The sequence below is a fragment of the Gorilla gorilla genome, chromosome 1 (assembly GCF_029281585.2).
Source record: "Gorilla gorilla gorilla isolate KB3781 chromosome 1, NHGRI_mGorGor1-v2.1_pri, whole genome shotgun sequence".
NCBI lineage: Eukaryota > Metazoa > Chordata > Mammalia > Primates > Hominidae > Gorilla > Gorilla gorilla.
The window spans coordinates 19,385,110-19,403,628 of NC_073224.2; the positions used below are offsets into that span (position 1 = coordinate 19,385,110).

Consider the following 18,519-nt stretch of genomic DNA (forward strand, 5'->3'; position numbering starts at 1 on the left):
CTGCCTTGGTCCCCCAAAGTGCTGGGATTACAGGCATGAGCTACCACACCCAGTTCTTTTTTGTAAATGTTTGGTAGAATTCTCCAGTGAGGTCACCTGGCCTTGATTTTATTACTAATTAGATCTCCTTACTGGTTATAGGTCTGTTCCAATTTTTCTGTTTCTTTATGGGTCAGGTCAGTTTTAACACATTTTGTGTTTTAGAAATATCCATTTTAGTTAGGCTATTCAATTTGTTAGTATACAATTGTTCATGGCATTTAGTCATTTTTTTTATTTCTGTAAAATCAGTAGTAACGTCCCCACTTTCATTTCTGATGTTATTAACTTGAGTCTTGTGTCTCTCTTTCTTGGCTGTTCTAGTGAAAGATTTGTCATTTTTTGCTGGCCTTTTCAAAGAAATAACTTTTGGTTTTATTGATTTTTTTCTATTGTGTTTTTATTTTCTTTTTCATTTATCTTTGATCTGATTTTTATTATTTCCATTCTCTTGGATGGAAGCTTTGGGTTTAGTTTGCTCTTTTTTTCCCCTAATTTTTAAGGTGTACAAATATTGATTTGAAATATTTGTTCTATTTTAATGTAGGTGTTTACAGCTATGCATTTCTCTATTACCACTGTTTCCATGGTATCCCAGAAGTTTTGGTATGTTTTGTTTTTATTTTCATGTGTCTCAAGGTTATTTTCTAATTTCCTTTGTGGTTTCTTCTTTGACCCTTGGTTGTTTAAGGGTGTTTTGTTTAATTTACACATATTTCTAAAATGTTCAGTTTTCCTTCTGGTATTGATTTCTAGCTTCATTCCATTCTGATCAGAAAAATACTTCAGATTATTTCAATCTCTTAAAATTTATTAAGAATTGTTTTGTGGCTTAGCATGTGATTTATCCTGGAGAATGTTCTATGTGCCGTTGAAAATAATGTGCATTCTATAGTTGTTTGGTGGTATGCTCTATATGTTTCTTAGGTTTGATTGGTTTATAGTATTTTCTAAATCCTCTGTTTTCTGAATGTTCTTCTGTCTGGTTTTTCTATCCATTATTAAGGTGGGATATTGAAGTTTGCAACTACTGTTGTAGAACCGTTCGTCCCTTCAATTCCGTCAATGTTTACTTTATAAATTTTTGGTGTCTGTTAGGTGTTTATATGTTTATGGCCATATTGTCTTGCTGTATGAAGACTTTCCTCTCTATATATTGTTCTTCCTTGTCTCTTGTAAAGTATATTTTTCTGACAATAATATAGCCATCCCAGCTCTTTTTCATTACTATTTACATAGAAAGTCTTTTTCTATTATTTTATATTAAACCTCTTTGCATCCTTCTATGTAAAGTGAGCCACTTGTAGACAGCATATAGATGGACGTTGACTTTTAAAATTCAATATGCCAATCTGCTTTCTTAGACATTTTAGTTAACTTACCTTTAATGTGATTACTGATAAAAGGATTTACTTCTGCCATTTATTTGTTTTCTATATGTGTTATATAATTTTTTGCTCCCCAATTACTACCTTTTTTATATTTAGTTGATTTTTTGTAATGTACAATTTTGATTCCCTTCTTTCCTTTTGTGCGTATTTTAAAGTTATTTTCTTAGTGGTTACCCCAAGGTAACCACTTTCAACCTGGTTTGAATAATACCAACTTAGTTTCATTTCTGTCTTCCATACACTACTCTGCTTCTATACATCTCTGTGCCTCCCCATTTATATTATTATTTGTCACAGATTACATCTTTATACATTATATGCCAATTAAGTTAGATACATAGATATTATTTTATGTGTATGCCTATTATATCATATAGAAAAATAAAGATGTTACAAACCATACCAAAAGTACATTAGTGGTGGCGTACATATTTACCTATGTAATTACCTTTACCAGTGTTCTTTATTTTTTCTTATGGCTTTGATTTTGTCTAATGTCCTTTCCTTTCAGCCTGAAGAACTCCCTTTAGCATTTTTTGTAGGAACAATCTTCTGATAATAAACTCCCTCAGCTTCTGTTTTTCTAGAAATGTCTTAATTTATCTTTTATTCTCAAATGAGAATAAAGAGAAATTTTTGTTAAATATAGAATTCTTAGTTGACAGGGCTTTCTTTTTTCTTTCAAGATTTAAATATGTTATCCTATTGCCTTCTGGCATCATTTATTTTTCTGATGAGAAATCAGATGTTAATCTTACTGAGAATCCCTTGTGCATGAGATGTTTTCATATTGTTGCCTTCAAATTTTTCTTTTTGTCTTTTTCCTTCAACAATTTGGTTATAATTTGTCTTGGTGTGGGTGTCTTTAAGTTTATCCTGCTTGAAGTTCATTGAGCTTTTTGGACAAGTATATTCATGTCTTTCCTCAGATTTGGGAAGTTTTCAGCCATTATTTCTTCAACTATTCTTTCTACCTCTTTCTGTCTTCTGTGAATCTCTGTGTATATTGGTCCACTTGATGGTGTCTCATACAGCTCTTAGACTCTGTTTACTTTTATTTGTTCTTTTTTCTTTCTATTCCTGAGACGTAATAATTTCAGTTGTCTTACCTTCAGGTTTGCAGACTCTCCTGCCTGCTGAAATTTGCTATTGAGCCCCTCTAGTGAAATTTTCATTTCAGTTATCCCACCTTTTATGCCAAAAATTTGGTTTGGTCTCATTTTATAATTCCTATCTCTTACGGAGAGTCTTATTTTGTCATACATGGTTTTCCTGATTTTCATTGTCTTTAGCTGTTTGGGCATATTTAAGATCATTGTTTTAGTCTTTATCCAATCGTCCAATGCCTGGGCTCCTTAGGGACAGTTTTGATCTATTTTGTTCCTTTGAATAGGCCATACTTTCATGTTTCTTTTTACGCTGTGTAATTATTTTGAAAACTAGACATTTAAATATTATAATGTGGTAACTTTGGAAATCAGATTACCCCTTTTCCCAGTGTTTGCTGGATTTTTGATTGTTGAAGGCTGTAGCAGATAATTTCTATAATGACTTTCCCAAACTATTTTTTGCAAAGACTGTATTCCTTGCCATATTCAATCGCTGACATTTTGTCCATAGCCTGTGTTCAGCTTGTGTTTTTTTATTTTATATTTTTATTTTTTGAGACAGGATCTCACTCTATCACCCAGGCTGGAGTGTAGTGGCATGATCATGGTTCACTGCAGCCTCCACCTCTTAGGCTCAAGCGATCCTCCCACCTCAGTCTCCTGAGTAGTTGGGACTACAGGTGTGCGCTGCCATGCTGGACTAATTTTTAAATTTTTTTTAGACTAGGTGTCACCATGTTGCCCAGACTGGTTTCAAACTCCTGGGCCCAAGCAATCCTCCCACCTTGGCCTCTTAAAGTGCTGAGATTACAAGGGTGAACCACTGCGCTCGATCTCAGCTTGTGTTTTGACAGAGATTCCCTTCAATATCAGGAACTAAAAACAAACAAACAAATAGCAGAAACCAAATAACCACTCCCAGACTTTGCAGATTGACTCTGTGGCAGGCACTCCTTCAACACTTACCCAAGCCTGCACTTAGCTTAGGGATCAGCCCAAAGTGGAAGCTTAGGATCTCCTCAGGTGTTTTCTGAGGATGCATGTTGCCCTGGGCATGCATGTGGCCTTCTAAATCCCCTTGTACACATGGGTGCTTTTGAATGCCCTGATTTCCCAAATAAACCCTCACCAGCTTTTACTACTGGGTCTTAAGTGTTTTATTGTAGGTCTCAACTATAATCTTCTGCCCTAGGCATCTGCAGGATGTGAGTTCACCTTGCTACATATATATATATATATATATATATATATATATATATATATATATATATGTAGCAAGCAATTGCTATATTGCTTATTTCTGAGTAGAAGAATATGAGGCATTTCCCTAATCATTATGTGTAATTACAATTTTATATATATATATATGTTTATATATTACATACATATATATATATATAATTGTAATTACACATAATGATTAGGGAAATGTCTCATATTCTATATATATAGACAGAAAGGGAGAAAATATATGAGGGAGAGAAGGAATCTTTCCATCTCCTTTGAGTTCCACGGTGTTGAGAGTAGGACAACCGCAATTGCTTCATCATGCCTGCTTGCAATTATAGGGCTTTTGAACCATTTGTTCCCTCCTTAGATATCCTCATTGTTTTCAGATTCTTGCTTAGAAGTCACTCCTCCGTGGACCTCCTCTGACATATTAAACATTGCAGTCCATTATAAGCTGCAAGAGGACAGGGATTTTTGCCTGTTTTATTCCCTACTGTATCACCAGGGGCTACAGCAATATCTGACAAACAGTGGGCATGTAATGAATATTTGTTAAGTGAAGTAATAAGTTCGATCAAATCACATCACCTGTTTAAAGCACTTCATTGGCTTCACATTGCACTTAGAATAAAGAGAAATTCTTTTTATACAATATAAGTTCCTGCAGAATGCAGACACTTTCTACTTCTCCAGCCTCTTTTCAACTCCTCTCCTACTAGCTTCTGTATTTAAGCCACATTAGACCTTTCTTCAGTTTTTTATATAGACTTTGTTGCATCACACCTCAGAGATTCTGTACATGTTCTTCCTCCTGCCTAGAAAGGATCGTCCCTCCACTTTCGCCAACTAATCCCTGCTCAACTTTTCATCTCAGCAGGAGGCCCATTCTCTTTGGCAATCCTCTGGCCTCCAGCCCATTTATTATATGCTCACATGTCAACATGTACTTCATACAGCATGTAACACAATTGCACTTTTATATTTTAACAAATTATATTTCCCATATTGAACTGTAAGTCTCCTGAAAGGAGGAATTTTGTTCTTGCTCATCATCAACTTTTTCAACATCCAGTGCACCATTTAGAACTTAGATGTAGTCAGTACAGGTTTGTGGAATGAAAGAGGAAAAGAAAGAATTAATATTCCTTTAAATTAGGATGGCAAGGATCGTATATAGAAAATTGGCTAAGTTGTGGTCCATTCATGTTTGCTCCCAATTAAGGAGCACAGCTATGAAAAGGAAGGCTTCAAATTAATAACCAATAGATTTTTTAAAAAAGAAAACTGGCCAGGTACTGTGGCTTATGTCTGTAATATCAGCATGTTGGGAGGCCAAGGCAGGATTACTTGAGCCCAGAAATTCCAGACCAGCCTGAGAATTTGGCAAAACTCTGTCTCTACAAAAAATACAAAAATTAGCCAAGTTTGGTGGCATGTGCCTGTAGTACCAGCTACTTGGGAGGCTGAGGTGGAAGAATAGCTTGAGTCTGGGAGGTCAAGGCTGCAATGAGCTGTGATCGCACCACTGCACTCAAGCCTGGGTGGTAGAGTAAGACCCTGTCTCAAAAAAAAAAAAAAAAGAAAGAAAAATCACTAAGCAAAATAAGACATGTGAAGGATCATGTCAAAGGTAAGAAAAATTAGGGGAACATTAAAAGCTTTCTTCCCAAGCCACTAAATCAACTTGACTAACAAAATTACCACTTGATTTAGCATTAGAAAATTACATTACATGTCAAACATAAACCCATTAAGCAAATACTAAAGAAATTTCTGAGTTAAATGGTATAATGTTAGCTTATGCCAGAGCTGACCTTGAAAGATTGTTCAAATATGGCTCAGTGTGATTGAAAGTTCTGTGTGAATATGTTTTTGGAAAGATCCAACAGCAACACCTTAGTGTATGTTTTTGAAATAAAATGTATCTGAGTAGCAGCAAAGTTATTCTCAAATTTCCATTTTATAGCTGGAGATGTTATACCGTGACATATATGATAGGACCCAATATGGATTAATCCCTTTTAGAAGTCAATCAGGAAGAGGGGAGCAGTTAAAACAGTTGCTTGGTTTACAAACATTAGAACAATTTTCTTATTCACACCATCTGATTATTGTATTTTATTTTTTCCCCAATGTTTAGACTACACAATGAGTTAAGAATGATAAAAATAAGCTCACCAATATACTATGTACATATTTACCAAAATCTGTGCATGCTTATACATATAAACACAGCTGATAATTTATTAGTTAGGCTCATTTGTAATTTTTGTCACTATAGACCAGTTTTTTATTTAAATTGAAGATTAGTATACATTTTAAATGATTAGTCAAAATAAAAAATCTAAAATGTGCTCTAAATACCTCTTAGGTCAGAAAAAAAAGTCAAAAGCTAGAATATAGAGAAATTAAGAAATGCCCTGAACACTTTGGGATGCTGAGGTGAGAGGATCTGTCGAGCCTAGGAGTTCGAGACCAGCCTGGCGAAGATTTTTACTTTATTTTAAAAAATAGAATAATGAATATTTTTTAAAATAATAATGCCATGCTCTCCCTCTCCCTCTCCCTCTCCCTCTCCCTCTCCCTCTCCCCACGGTCTCCCTCTCCCTCTCTTTCCACGGTCTCCCTCTGATGCCGAGCCGAAGCTGGACGGTACTGCTGCCATCTCAGCTCACTGCAACCTCCCTGCCTGATTCTCCTGCCTCAGCCTGCCCAGTGCCTGCGATTGCAGGCGCGCGCCGCCACGCCTGACTGGTTTTCGTATTTTTTTGGTGGAGACGGGGTTTCGCTGTGTCGGCCGGGCTGGTCTCCAGCTCCTAACCGCGAGTGATCTGCCAGCCTCGGCCTCCCGAGGTGCCGGGATTGCAGACGGAGTCTCGTTAACTCGGTGCTCAATGGCGCCCATGCTGGAGTGCAGTGGCGTGATCTCGGCTGGCTACAACCACCTCCCAGCTGCCTGCCTTGGCCTCCCAAAGACCCGAGATTGCAGCCTCTGCCCGGCCGCCCCCCATTCTGGGAAGCGAGGAGCGTCTCCGCCTGGCCGCCCATTGTCTGGGATGTGAGGAGCCCCTCTGCCTGGCTTCCCAGTCTGGAAAGTGAGGAGCGTCTCTGCCCGGCCGCCATCCCATCTAGGAAGTGAGGAGTGCCTCTTCCCGGCCGCCATCCCATCTAGGAAGTGAGGAACGTCTCTGCCCGGCCGCCCATCGTCTGAGATGTGGGGAGCACCTCTGCCCTGCCGCCCCGTCCGGGATGTGAGGAGCGTCTCTGCCCGGCCGCCCCGTCTGAGAAGTGAGGAGACCCTCTGCCTGGCAACCGCCCCGTCTGAGAAGTGAGGAGCCCCTCCGCCCGGCAGCCGCCCCGTCTGAGAAGTGAGGAGCCCCTCCGCCCAGCAGCCACCCCGTCTGGGAAGTGAGGAGCGTCTCCGCCCGGCAGCCACCTCGTCAGGGAGGGAGGTGGGGGGATCAGCCCCCCGTCTGGCCAGCCGCCCTGTCCGGGAGGTGAGGGGCGCCTCTGCCCGGCCACCCCTACTGGGAAGTGAGGAGTCCCTCTGCCCGGCCAGCCGCTCCGTCCGGGAGGGAGGTGGGGGGGTCAGCCCCCCGCCCGGCCAGCCGCCCCGTCGGGGAGGTGAGGGGCGCCTCTGCCCGGCCGCCCCTACTGGGAAGTGAGGAGCCCCTCTGCCCGGCCAGCCGCCCCGTCCGGGAGGGAGGTGGGGGGGTCAGCCCCCTGCCCGGCCAGCCGCCCCGTCCGGGAGGGAGGTGGGGGGGTTACCCCCCGCCTGGCCAGCCGCCCCCGTTTGGGAGGTGAGGGGCGCCTCTGCCCGGCCGCCCCTACTGGGAAGTGAGGAGCCACTCTGCCCGGCCAGCCGCCCCGTCCGGGAGGGAGGTGGGGGGGTCAGCCCCCCACCCGGCTAGCCGCCCCGTCCGGGAGGGAGGTGGGGAGGTCAGCCCCCCGCCCGGCCAGCCGCCCCGTCCGGGAGGGGGGTGGGGGGGTCAGCCCCCCGCCCGGCCAGCCGCCCCGTCGGGGAGGTGAGGGGCGCCTCTGCCCGGCCGCCCCTACTGGGAAGTGAGGAGCCCCTCTGCCCGGCCAGCCGCCCCGTCCGGGAGGGAGGTGGGGGGGTCAGCCCCCCGCCCGGCCAGCCGCCCCGTCGGGGAGGTGAGGGGCGCCTCTGCCCGGCCGCCCCTACTGGGAAGTGAGGAGCCCCTCAGCCCGGCCAGCCGCCCCGTCCGGGAGGGAGGTGGGGGGTCAGCCCCCCGCCCGGCCAGCCGCCCCGTCCGGGAGGGAGGTGGGGGGTCAGCCCCCCGCCCGGCCAGCCGCCCCATCTGGGTGGGAGGTGGGGGGGTCAGCCCTCCCGCCTGGCCAGCCGCCCCGTCCGGGAGGGAGGTGGGGGGGTCAGCACCCCGCCCGGCCAGCCGCCCCATCCGGGAGGGAGGTGGGGGGGTTACCCCCCCGCCTGGCCAGCCGCCCCCGTCCGGGAGGTGAGGGGCGCCTCTGCCCGGCCGCCCCTACTGGGAAGTGAGGAGCCCCTCTGCCCGGCCAGCCGCCCCGTCCGGGAGGGAGGTGGGGGGGTCAGCCCCCTGCCCGGCTAGCCGACCCGTCCGGGAGGTGAGGGGCGCCTCTGCCCGGCCGCCCCTACTGGGAAGTGAGGAGCCCCTCTGCCCGGCCAGCCGCCCCGTCCGGGAGGGAGGTGGGGGGGTCAGCCCCCCGCCCGGCCAGCCGCCCCGTCGGGGAAGTGAGGGGCGCCTCTGCCCGGCCGCCCCTACTGGGAAGTGAGGAGCCCCTCTGCCCAGCCAGCCGCCCCGTCCGGGAGGGAGGTGGGGGGTCAGCCCCCCGCCCGGCCAGCCGCCCCGTCTGGGTGGGAGGTGGGGGGGTCAGCCCTCCCGCCTGGCCAGCCGCCCTGTCCGGGAGGGAGGTGGGGGGGTCAGCCCCCCGCCCGGCCAACCAACCCGTCCAGGAGGGAGGTGGGGGGGGTCAGCCCCCCGCCCGGCCGGCCGCCCCGTCCGGGAGGTGAGGGGCGCCTCTGCCCGGCCGCCCCTACTGGGAAGTGAGGAGCCCCTCTGCCCGGCCACCACCCCGTCTGGGAGGTGTACCCAACAGCTCATTGAGAACGGGCCATGAAGACAATGGCAGTTTTGTGGAATAGAAAGGGGAGAAAGGTGGGGAAAAGATTGGGAAATCGGATGGTTGCCGTGTCTGTGTAGAAAGAGGTAGACATGGGAGACTTCATTTTGTTCTGTACTAAGAAAAATTCTTCTGCCTTGGGATCCTGTTGATCTGTGACCTTACCCCCAACCCTGTGCTCTCTGAAACATGTGCTGTATCCACTCAGGGTTGAATGGATTAAGGGCGGTGCAAGATGTGCTTTGTTGACCAGATGCTTGAAGGCAGCATGCTCCTTAAGAGTCATCACCACTCCCTAATCTCGGGTACCCAGGGACACAAACACTGCGGAAGGCCGCAAGGTCCTCTGCCTAGGAAAACCAGAGAACTTTGTTCACTTGTTTATCTGCTGACCTTCCCTCCACTATTGTCCTGTGACCCTGCCAAATCCCCCTCTGCAAGAAACACCTAAGAATGATCAATAAAAAATAAATAAAAAATAAAAAATAAAAAAATAAAAAATAAAAAATAAATAAATAAATAAATAAAAAAAAAGAAATGCCCTAAATTTCTAATCTGACAAAAATTCATACAAGATTTAAATATTTTAATGGAAAATAGAACAGAACTAATCATTGAAGAAATTATAGAAAGGAAACAAAATAAACAGATTATATGGAGGATTTTTAGAAGATAAGTAAATAAATTAATATACTACAAAAAACAAGGGAAATATAATTGATAAATAAATACAGGTAAGAGTTCTTTTGAAATAATGATAAAATAGAAAATCTCTGTCAAAACTAAAAGGAAAGATGCATAAATATATAAATAAATGAGAAAAAGATGTTGCATACATATATGACTTTTTCAGAATCAAAAAATTTAAATTTCTGTAATAAAATTTAAATGTTTATAAATTTAAAAAACTAGAAGAAAGAATGTTGACTGTTCACAATACAAATAAATGACAAATATTTGAGGTGATGGATATGCTAATTATCCTTATTTGATCATTGGACATTGTATACATGTATCAAAATATCACTCTGTATCCCATGAATATGTACAATTATTTGTCTTAAAAACAAACAAAAAAAGATAATGGGAGAATGTTGGAAACTCAGAGAGAAGAGCAACTCTCACAGATAGGGATCCAGATAGCATTAGCAGCTGATTTCTTGGCAGAAACCTTGAAGTCCTATTGTAATTTTGGTTTGTAACTCTGCTTTTTATTTTCTACATAATTTAAAAGGCAAATGCATAAAATGTAATTGTAAATCTGTTAGCTGGTATACAATGAATAAAGACGTAATTTGTTACATCAATAACATAAAAAGAGTAGAGCTATATATATAGCAGTAGAATTTTGGTATGTGATTGAACTTAAGTTGAAATAAATTCAAATTAAAATGTTATAACTCTAGGATGTTATATGTAATTCTCATAGTAACCAAAAACGAAATATACATAGAATATAAACAAAAGGAAATGAGACTAGAAACAAAATGTGTCACTACAAAAAAATCAACTAAAGATAAAAAAGAAATAATTGAGAAAATGGCAAAAATCAGTAACTCTGACGTATTAAAACCTTCCATGCTACATAAATCTGAAAACTCTATTTCACATAAAACTGGAGCTGAAAGAGACAAATATTTACCTATAAAGTTAAAAGTTATACCGGGAACAAACACTAATTTTTTTAGAAAAAATTGTAAAAAGAGTAAAAATATGCCTTATACTACCCTAATTTCATGTTTTACAGCTCTGGGAAAATAGAAAATAAAATGTTCTGTCAGCATGAATCCCTCTGTGCCCCCAAAAAACCCTATGGATTGCATCATTATTACCTAAAAAGTCTATTCTCAAATGCAGCAGAGTGATATTTTTTACAAGGTAGATATTAATTTTAGATATGGAATAATATTGGTGATTTCAATTTTATAACACTGGGTTAAGATGAAAGAATGAGAAGATAAAGGTCCCTCAGCAATATAACTCACAAACATGTTCAGAAGCAGTAAGAAGTTACATTAATTATCTTTTGAAAGTCAATAATCTACATCTTTAATGTATGCATATAGCATAGCTAATGTACTATCGCTGGGTCCATTTATTCAATGAATAATTGCCGCTATGTGTCAGACATTTTTCTAGGCCTAGGAATGGATACATAAGTGAACAAAGCAAAGATTCTGGTTCTTGTAGCGTTTCCATTAAAAGACCATTTAGTAAAACTTTTCTTCCCCCAAATTATAAAATCTGTAAGATGATTTAACAACATGTGTAAAAGTCATTGTGGGCCAGGCACGGTGGCTCATACCAGGTGTGGTGACTCATAGCACTCTGTCACCCAGGCTGGAGTGCAGTGGCACAATCTCTGCTCACTGCAACCTCTGCCTCCTGGGTACAAGCGATTCTCCTGCCTCAGCTTTCTGAGTAGCAAGGACTACAGGTGCACACCATCACGCCTGGCTAATTTTTGTACTGTTAGTACAGACGGAGTTTCACCATGTTGGCCAGGCTGGTCTCGAACTCCTGACCTCAAATGATCCGCCCACCTCGGCCTCCCAAAGTGCTGGAATTACAGATGTGAGCCACAATGCCCGGCCTTATTTTCTACAACTTTGGTAACTTTAGCATATACCCCAAATCTGTAAGACATAATATTATAATTCAAATGCAACTCATGGCTTCTCATTGTACTCTTTCTCTAGCTTTTGAATTATTTGTTCTAATACCAGTTTTAATTCTGACACAAAAGCATGGGAGTTCTAATCAAAATCCAACCTTTTATCATAAAAACTATGAAGAAATTATGAGTAGAATTTAAAAAGGAAAATAGGCCTATTAATTAGATTTGTCTTTGTAGCATTTAACTCTATAATAAATAACATAATATTTTATGCCTATGAGTCCCCAACAAAGCCTCCAGCTTCTATTTAGATATAAAATGTAAAAGTCACTACTGGATCCACAAGCAAGACTATGGTAAAGAAATTTCTCCACCTAACCAGCTTCTTTTACATGATGTTACATGTTTCTTTTGTTTTTTCATTTTGGCAAATATTGATTGTCATCCTCGTGTTTGTCTACGTCCTAAGTGCTGGGATACAGAATCTGAAAAGATGGACACAGGACTGAAAAGATGGACACAGGACCTGCCTTCAAGTTCACCCCTTTTTTTTTTTTTTTTTTTTTTTTTGAGCTAGAGTTTTGCTCTTGTCACCCAGGCTGGAGTGTAATGGTGAGATCTCGGCTCACTGCGACCTCTACCTCCAGGGTTCAAGTGATTCTCCTGCCTCAGCCTCCCAAGTAGCTGGGATTACAGGTCCCAGCCACCACACCTAGCTAATTTTTGTATTTTTAGTAGAGACAGCGTTTCATCATGTTGGTCAGGCTGGTCTCAAACTCCTAACCTCAGGTAGTCGACCCACCTCAGCCTCCCACAGTGCTGAGATTACAGGCATGAGCCACCACGCCCTGCTAGGAGTTCACGCTTTAGTTGGGGAAAATATACAATAAGCAAGCCAATTTTTAAAATGAGAACTGCAATTAGAGTTAAATGCTACAAAGACAATCTCACAGGAAGATGGGATGTAGAATGATAAGGCTCTCAGAATAGTAAGAGAAACTGTTGCTTCTTACAATGTTTGCCTTTCTTTGTATGAGTGCTCAGCTGAGTCTGCAGTGCTTCAGAGGCAGCTTTCATTTTATAAAAATCTATGATTTCTCCTTCTAGTTGTTTTTTCTCTTCCTCAAGCTTCCTTATCTCCTCCCGTTGAATCATTTTAAGATGCTCGAACTTGTCCTGCAGCTGTGAAACCAATGAGCCGTTGTGACACCAAAGCAGTGTGGCTGAACACCCAAAAGAATATGCTTTTTTCTGATTATCAAACAAACCCAAATCATCACAGTAGAGCACGATCTTAATAACAATCTCAAAAACTCAGGAGTAAACACTCAGATATGGAATTTTTCTTTTCTTTCTTTTTTCCTTTTATAAGATGGAGTCTCACTCTGTTGCCCAGGCTGGAGTGCACTGGTGCGATCTCAGCTCACTGCAGTCTCCATCTCCCAGTTCAAGTGATTCTCCTGCCTCAGCCTCTTGAGTAGCTGGGACTACAGGCATGCACCACCACTACAGGCGTGTGCCACCACACCTGGCTAATTTTTGTATTTTTAGTAGAGATGGGGTTTTGCCATGTTGGCCAGGCTGGTCTCGAACTCCTGACCTCAGGTGATCCTCCCACTTTGGCCTCCCAAAGACTTTTTTTTTTTTTAATATAGAGACAAGTTCTCAGTATGTTGCCCAGGCTGGTCTCAAACTCCTGAGCTCAAGTGATCCTCCCACCTCAGCTTCCCAAAGTGCTGGGACTGACTGATGCAGTGGCTCATGCTTGTAAACTCAGCACTTTGGGAGGCCAAGGTGGGAGGATCGCTTGAGCCCAGGAGTTCAAGACCAGACTGGGTGATATAACACAACAGTAAGCTTCAACAGGAGAGAGAATCTGTAAACTTGAATATAGATCTTCTGAAATTATCCAGTCAGAGGACAAAGAAAAAAAGAATAACAAAGAGAAAAGAAGGCTGGGCGTGGTGGCTCAAGCCTGTAATCCCAACACTTTGGGAAGCTGAGGCAGGCAGATTAAGAGGTCAGGAGTTCAAGACCAGCCTGGCCAACATGACAAAACCCCATCTCTACTAAAAATACAAAAATTAGCCGGGTGTGGTGGCACACACCTGTAGTCCCAGCTACTTGGGAGGCTGAGGCAGGAGAATCGCTTGAACCCAGGAGGCGGAGGTTGGAGTGCAATGTGAGCCGAGACCACAGATTGCACTCCAGCCTGGGTGACAGAGCACGACTCTGTGTCCAAAAAAGAAAAAGAAAAAGAAAAAGAAAAAAAAAGAGACAGAGAAAAGAAAGCCAACAAGACACCATTAGGCAAACCATTGTCAGGTTATGGGAGTTTGAGAAGGAAAGTAGAGAAAGGAAAAGAAAGCTTATTTAAAGAATGGCTGAAAACTGCCTAAATCATGGGGAAGATTTAGACATCTAAATCCATGAAGCTTAAAGATTCCTAAAGAGGTTGAAACCAAATAGATACTCACCAAGTCACAATATAATCAAATAGTCAAAAGTTAAAGAAACTTTGCAGGTCAGAACAGAATCGAATAATACATTCAAAGTGCTGAAAGAAAAAAACTGCCAGCAACTAATACTATGTCTGACAAAGCTGTCCTTCAGAAAGAAAGAAGAAATAACGTGTTTCCTCGACAAACAAAGCTGAGGGCATTCAGGACCACTAGGTCTACCTTAAAAAAATGCTTAACGGAGTTTTTCAAGTAAAAATGAATGAAGTTGGGAGTGGTGGCTCATGCCTGTAATCCCATTTTGGGAGGCTGAGGTGGGTGGATCACCTGAGGACGGGAGGTCAAGACCAGCCTGGCCAACATGGCAAAACCCCACCTCCAGTAAAAATACAAAAAATTAGCCAGGTATGAAGGCCACTGAGATCGTGCCACTGCACTCCAGCCTGGGTGACAAGAGTCAAACTACATTTCAAAAACAAAAAACAAAGCAAACAAAAAAAACAAAACTTGAGGCCTGGCTTCTGCTCCTCTCCAACCCCCCCTTCTCTGGGCCCAAGCCACCTTGGCTGAGGAGGGGGTGAGGAGGTGTGAGCCCCTGCCAGGAACCCCCTGCCCGGACCAAGTACTCGGCCCCCAGGCCTGCGTTCAGTGAGGCCTCCCGTGGCATCAGCATGTTCGTGTGGAGGAATGTGGAAGGTCACTCTGTGGCCGTGTTCCCCTGGTACCCCATCCCCTTCCTGACCCCTCCCTGCAGCCACACGAGGCCCAGCAACCTGCCAGTCCCTCAGTGGCCTCCAACCAGAGAAAACAACCTGCCAAGTTGGCAGCTGTTGCTCATGAGCGTCCCTCAGGTGGGACGGGGAGTGTTGACCTGGGCGGCCCCCTGGAGCCACCTGCCCTGAAAGCCCAGGGCCCGCAACCCCACGCACTTTGGGGGTGGTGGAACCTGGTAAAAGCTCACCTCCCACCATGGAGGAGGAGCCCTGGGCCCCGCAGGGGAGTCCCTGCTGGACAGTGAGACAGAGAATGACCATGATGATGCTTTCCTCTCCATCATGTCTCCTGAAACCCAGTTGCCTCTACCACTCAGATGATGTCAGGCCCAGTCCCTCAGTGCCCTGCGCAAGGAACAGGACTCATCTTCTGAGAAGGATGGATGCAGCCCCAACAAATGGGACAAGGACCACATCTGGTGGCCCATGAGTGGCGGTCATGATCTTCAGCAAGCGGCACCAGGCCCTGGCAGGGCGCACCAGGGTCACCCCAACCAGGATAACCGGACCATCAGCCAGATGCTGAGCGAGCGGTGGTACACCCTGGGGCCCAATGAGACAGAAATACCATGACCTGGCCTTCCAGGTGAAGGTGGCCCACTTGCAACAAGGACCGAAAGAAGTCCAGCTCAGAGGCCAAGCCCACAAGCCAGGGGCTAGCAGCAGTGTAACAAGGGCTCATGGGAGCGGAGCATATCAGAGACGGGCACTGCCACTGCCCCTGGGGCGTCCTCTGAACTCCTGTCAGTTGTAGCCCAAACACTCCAGAGCTTGGATACCAAGGAGCAGCTTCTGTGGGGCAGAACGGCTGCACACAGTCAGGGAACCTGGCTCAGCCTGGCCCAAGCCTTCTCCCACAGGGGGGTACACAGCCTGGATGGCAGGGAAATAGACTGTCAGGCACTACAGGAACTGACACAGGTGGTGTCTGGCACTGCATCATACTCTGGCCCAAAGCCTTCTACTCAGTATGGAGCTCCAGGCCACTTTGCAGCCCCTGGTGAGGGAGGTGACCAGTGGGCAGCCCTGCTGCTGCCCACCTGAGCTGCTCATTCCCAGCACATTGCCAGTGAGGACATAGCTAGTGATGAGGAGCACACGGTCATCCATGAGGAGGAGGGGGTGATGATGTCATTGCTGATGATGGCTTTAGCACCACTGACACTGATCTCAAGTTCAAGGAGTGGGTGACCGACTGAGAGTGGGGACAACTCTGGGGAGGAGCCAGAGAGCAACAAGGGCTTGGGTGGGAAGGTATTTGCACCTGTCATTCCTTCCTCCTTTACTCCTGCCGCCCCTTGCTGGATCCTGAGCCCCCAGGGTCCCCCGATCCACCTGCAGCTTTTGGCAAAGTCTATGGTCCCACCCTGTCCTCCTCCTACACATACTCGGATGCTTCCTCCTCAACCTTGGCACCCACCTCCTTCTTACTGGGCCCAGGAGCCTTCAAAGCCCAGGAGTCTGGTCAAGGCAGCAGAGCGGGCCTCCTATGGCCCCTACCCCTGGGGATGGGGGCCGAGGGACGCCTTCCAAGGCAATCTGTTTCCTCCCAATGGATACTGCCACCTTCTGGTGCAAGAGACCTGAAAGTGTGGGTGACCTGGAGCTACCAGGCTCCTCAGTCATCAGGGTCCCTCCCAACACTAAGGCTTTCCTAGGCAGGAGCTGGGCTGAGCCACCCGGGGGGCAGAGCCTGAAGAGAAACTGACTGGGCTTTCGGGGTCGGGGCAGAGGGAACCCCAAGGACATGGGTCCCACACTGGAGGACCCCACCACGCCCAGATGCAAGATGAGAAGACGCTCCAGCTGCAGCCCAAAGCCCAACACCCCCAAGTGTGCCATGTGTGATGGGGACAGCTTCCCCTTTGCCTGTACAGGTGGAGAAGCCGAGGACAGGCTCAGGGAACCGGAGACCTAGGAAGCACTGTCCTCTTCACTGTATGCGCCCTGGACCAGTGCCGGCCCTGATCATGCAGCTCTTCCAGGCCCACTGCTTCTTCCTGTCCACTAGGCCACAGCCGCCCTCCAGGCCCACTATGCACACATCTTCCCCTCCAAGGTTTGTTCTGCACCTGCCCTGACTCCCAGCCCTGTGGGGGTCCTGACCGGACCTCACCTGGCTCAGACTCTTGACGCTGCCCTGGCTGCCCCACCACTGCCTCTGCCCGAGAGTCACGTGAGGCTGAGAGTAGGGGCAGGGGCAGCAGTGGTGCCAGTTGGGGGGCGGTCCAGTGGGAGGAGCCTCAGCCTCGCGGGCTGCTCCGTGGGACTGCTGACTGCATGATCTTCTGGGCACCTCACGGATCTTCAACTGCAGGTGAAACGGATGCTGGTGGTGGGTGCAGGGCCGCTGGGAGCCGCTGCATGGTTCCCAGAGGCTGGACTGGGGCAGGTGCCAACTGAAGCTGCTGGGGCAGCATGGGCAGGATGTTCTGCACACAAACCTTGGAGAAGAAGATGTGTGCATAGCAGGTCCACTGCTGCCGCCCCTGCCCTGACTCCCAGCCCTGCCTGACCCCACCTCACCCTGCTCAGGCTCTGGCGCAACCCTGGCTGCCCTGCCACTGCCTCTGCCCCCGAGTTGGGGCCTTGACAGCCTGGTTGGAAGGGGACACCCCAGCCCTGCCTCAACACCTGGGGGTCTCCATAACTACCACAGGCAGGTGGGCGACCCCAAAGAAGATCCCAGGACTCACAGTACCCCCTGAGAACATGGACAGTATGTGGGGGTAGCAATGGAGGGCAGGATGGTTATCTTCTCCCAGGTAAAGCCATTTAATCCTTTCAGTTTGGGACAGAATAAGGCCTGCCTCTTTTTTTTTTTTTTGAGACCGAGTCTTGCTCTGTCGCCCAGGCTGGAGTGCAGTGGCGTGATCTTGGCTCACTGCAACCTCTTCCCGCCGGGTTCACGCCATTCTCCTGCCTCAGCCTTCCGGGTAGCTAGGATTACAGGTGCACGCTACCACGTCCGGCTAATTTTTGTGTTTTTAGTACAGGCGGGGCTTCATCATCTTGGCCAGGCTGATTTCGATCTCCTGACATCGTGATCCGCCTGCCTCCCCCTCCCAAAGTGCTGGGATTACAGGCGTGAGCCACCACGCCTGGCCAAGGCCTGCTCCTCTTATCTATACCCCCTACCCCTGCAGCTGTGCCGGGGGAAAGCTGGGCAGTTTCCCTCCTCCGAACCCCTGTACGTACCATGAATTGTGGGACCTTCAGTGCTTTTCACTTTTGGGAAAATAGCTCCTGCTGGGGCTACAAGATGGAGTGTGAAGAGGGCCTTGGGCCACAGGGAGGCGCCTGTGGACTAGGGGGAGTTCATGCACCCCTTCTTTCCCCAGAGGGGCTGGACTCAGGTGAGTATGGGGGTGGCGGCTCCTGCACTTCGACACAGGCAGCGGGAGGGTTTTCTCCCCATTCCCTCTGCACTCCCAACTTGAGCTATACTTTTTAAGAAAGTGATTCACCCTGCCTTTGCCCCCTTCCCCAGAACAGAACACGTTGATCACGGGCGATATTTTTCATTGTGCCAAAAAGTTGCCATGACCGTCATTAAACCTGTTTAACACCAAATAATAAGGAAAATAAAATAAAAAATTCGGGCATGGTGCAGAAACTCACTCCAAATAAATTAGCTACCAAAATACTTATATAATGGTGGAAATATTCCAAAATTCCATATTTTGGGATTTATACACGAAAGATAAACAAATTAGAGGCCAAGAGGCTGCCGGAAGGGAAAAACGGGGCCTGGGAAGGCCGTTGCGAGGAATGAGCTGGGCC

General features: G+C 46.4%; 1 pseudogene; it reads left to right on the forward strand.

Annotated features, from left to right (window-relative positions):
- Positions 1–598: 598 nt before the first annotated feature.
- Positions 599–16,444, forward strand: LOC134757859 (protein capicua homolog; annotated as a pseudogene).
- The last annotated feature ends 2,075 nt before the right edge of the window (positions 16,445–18,519 follow it).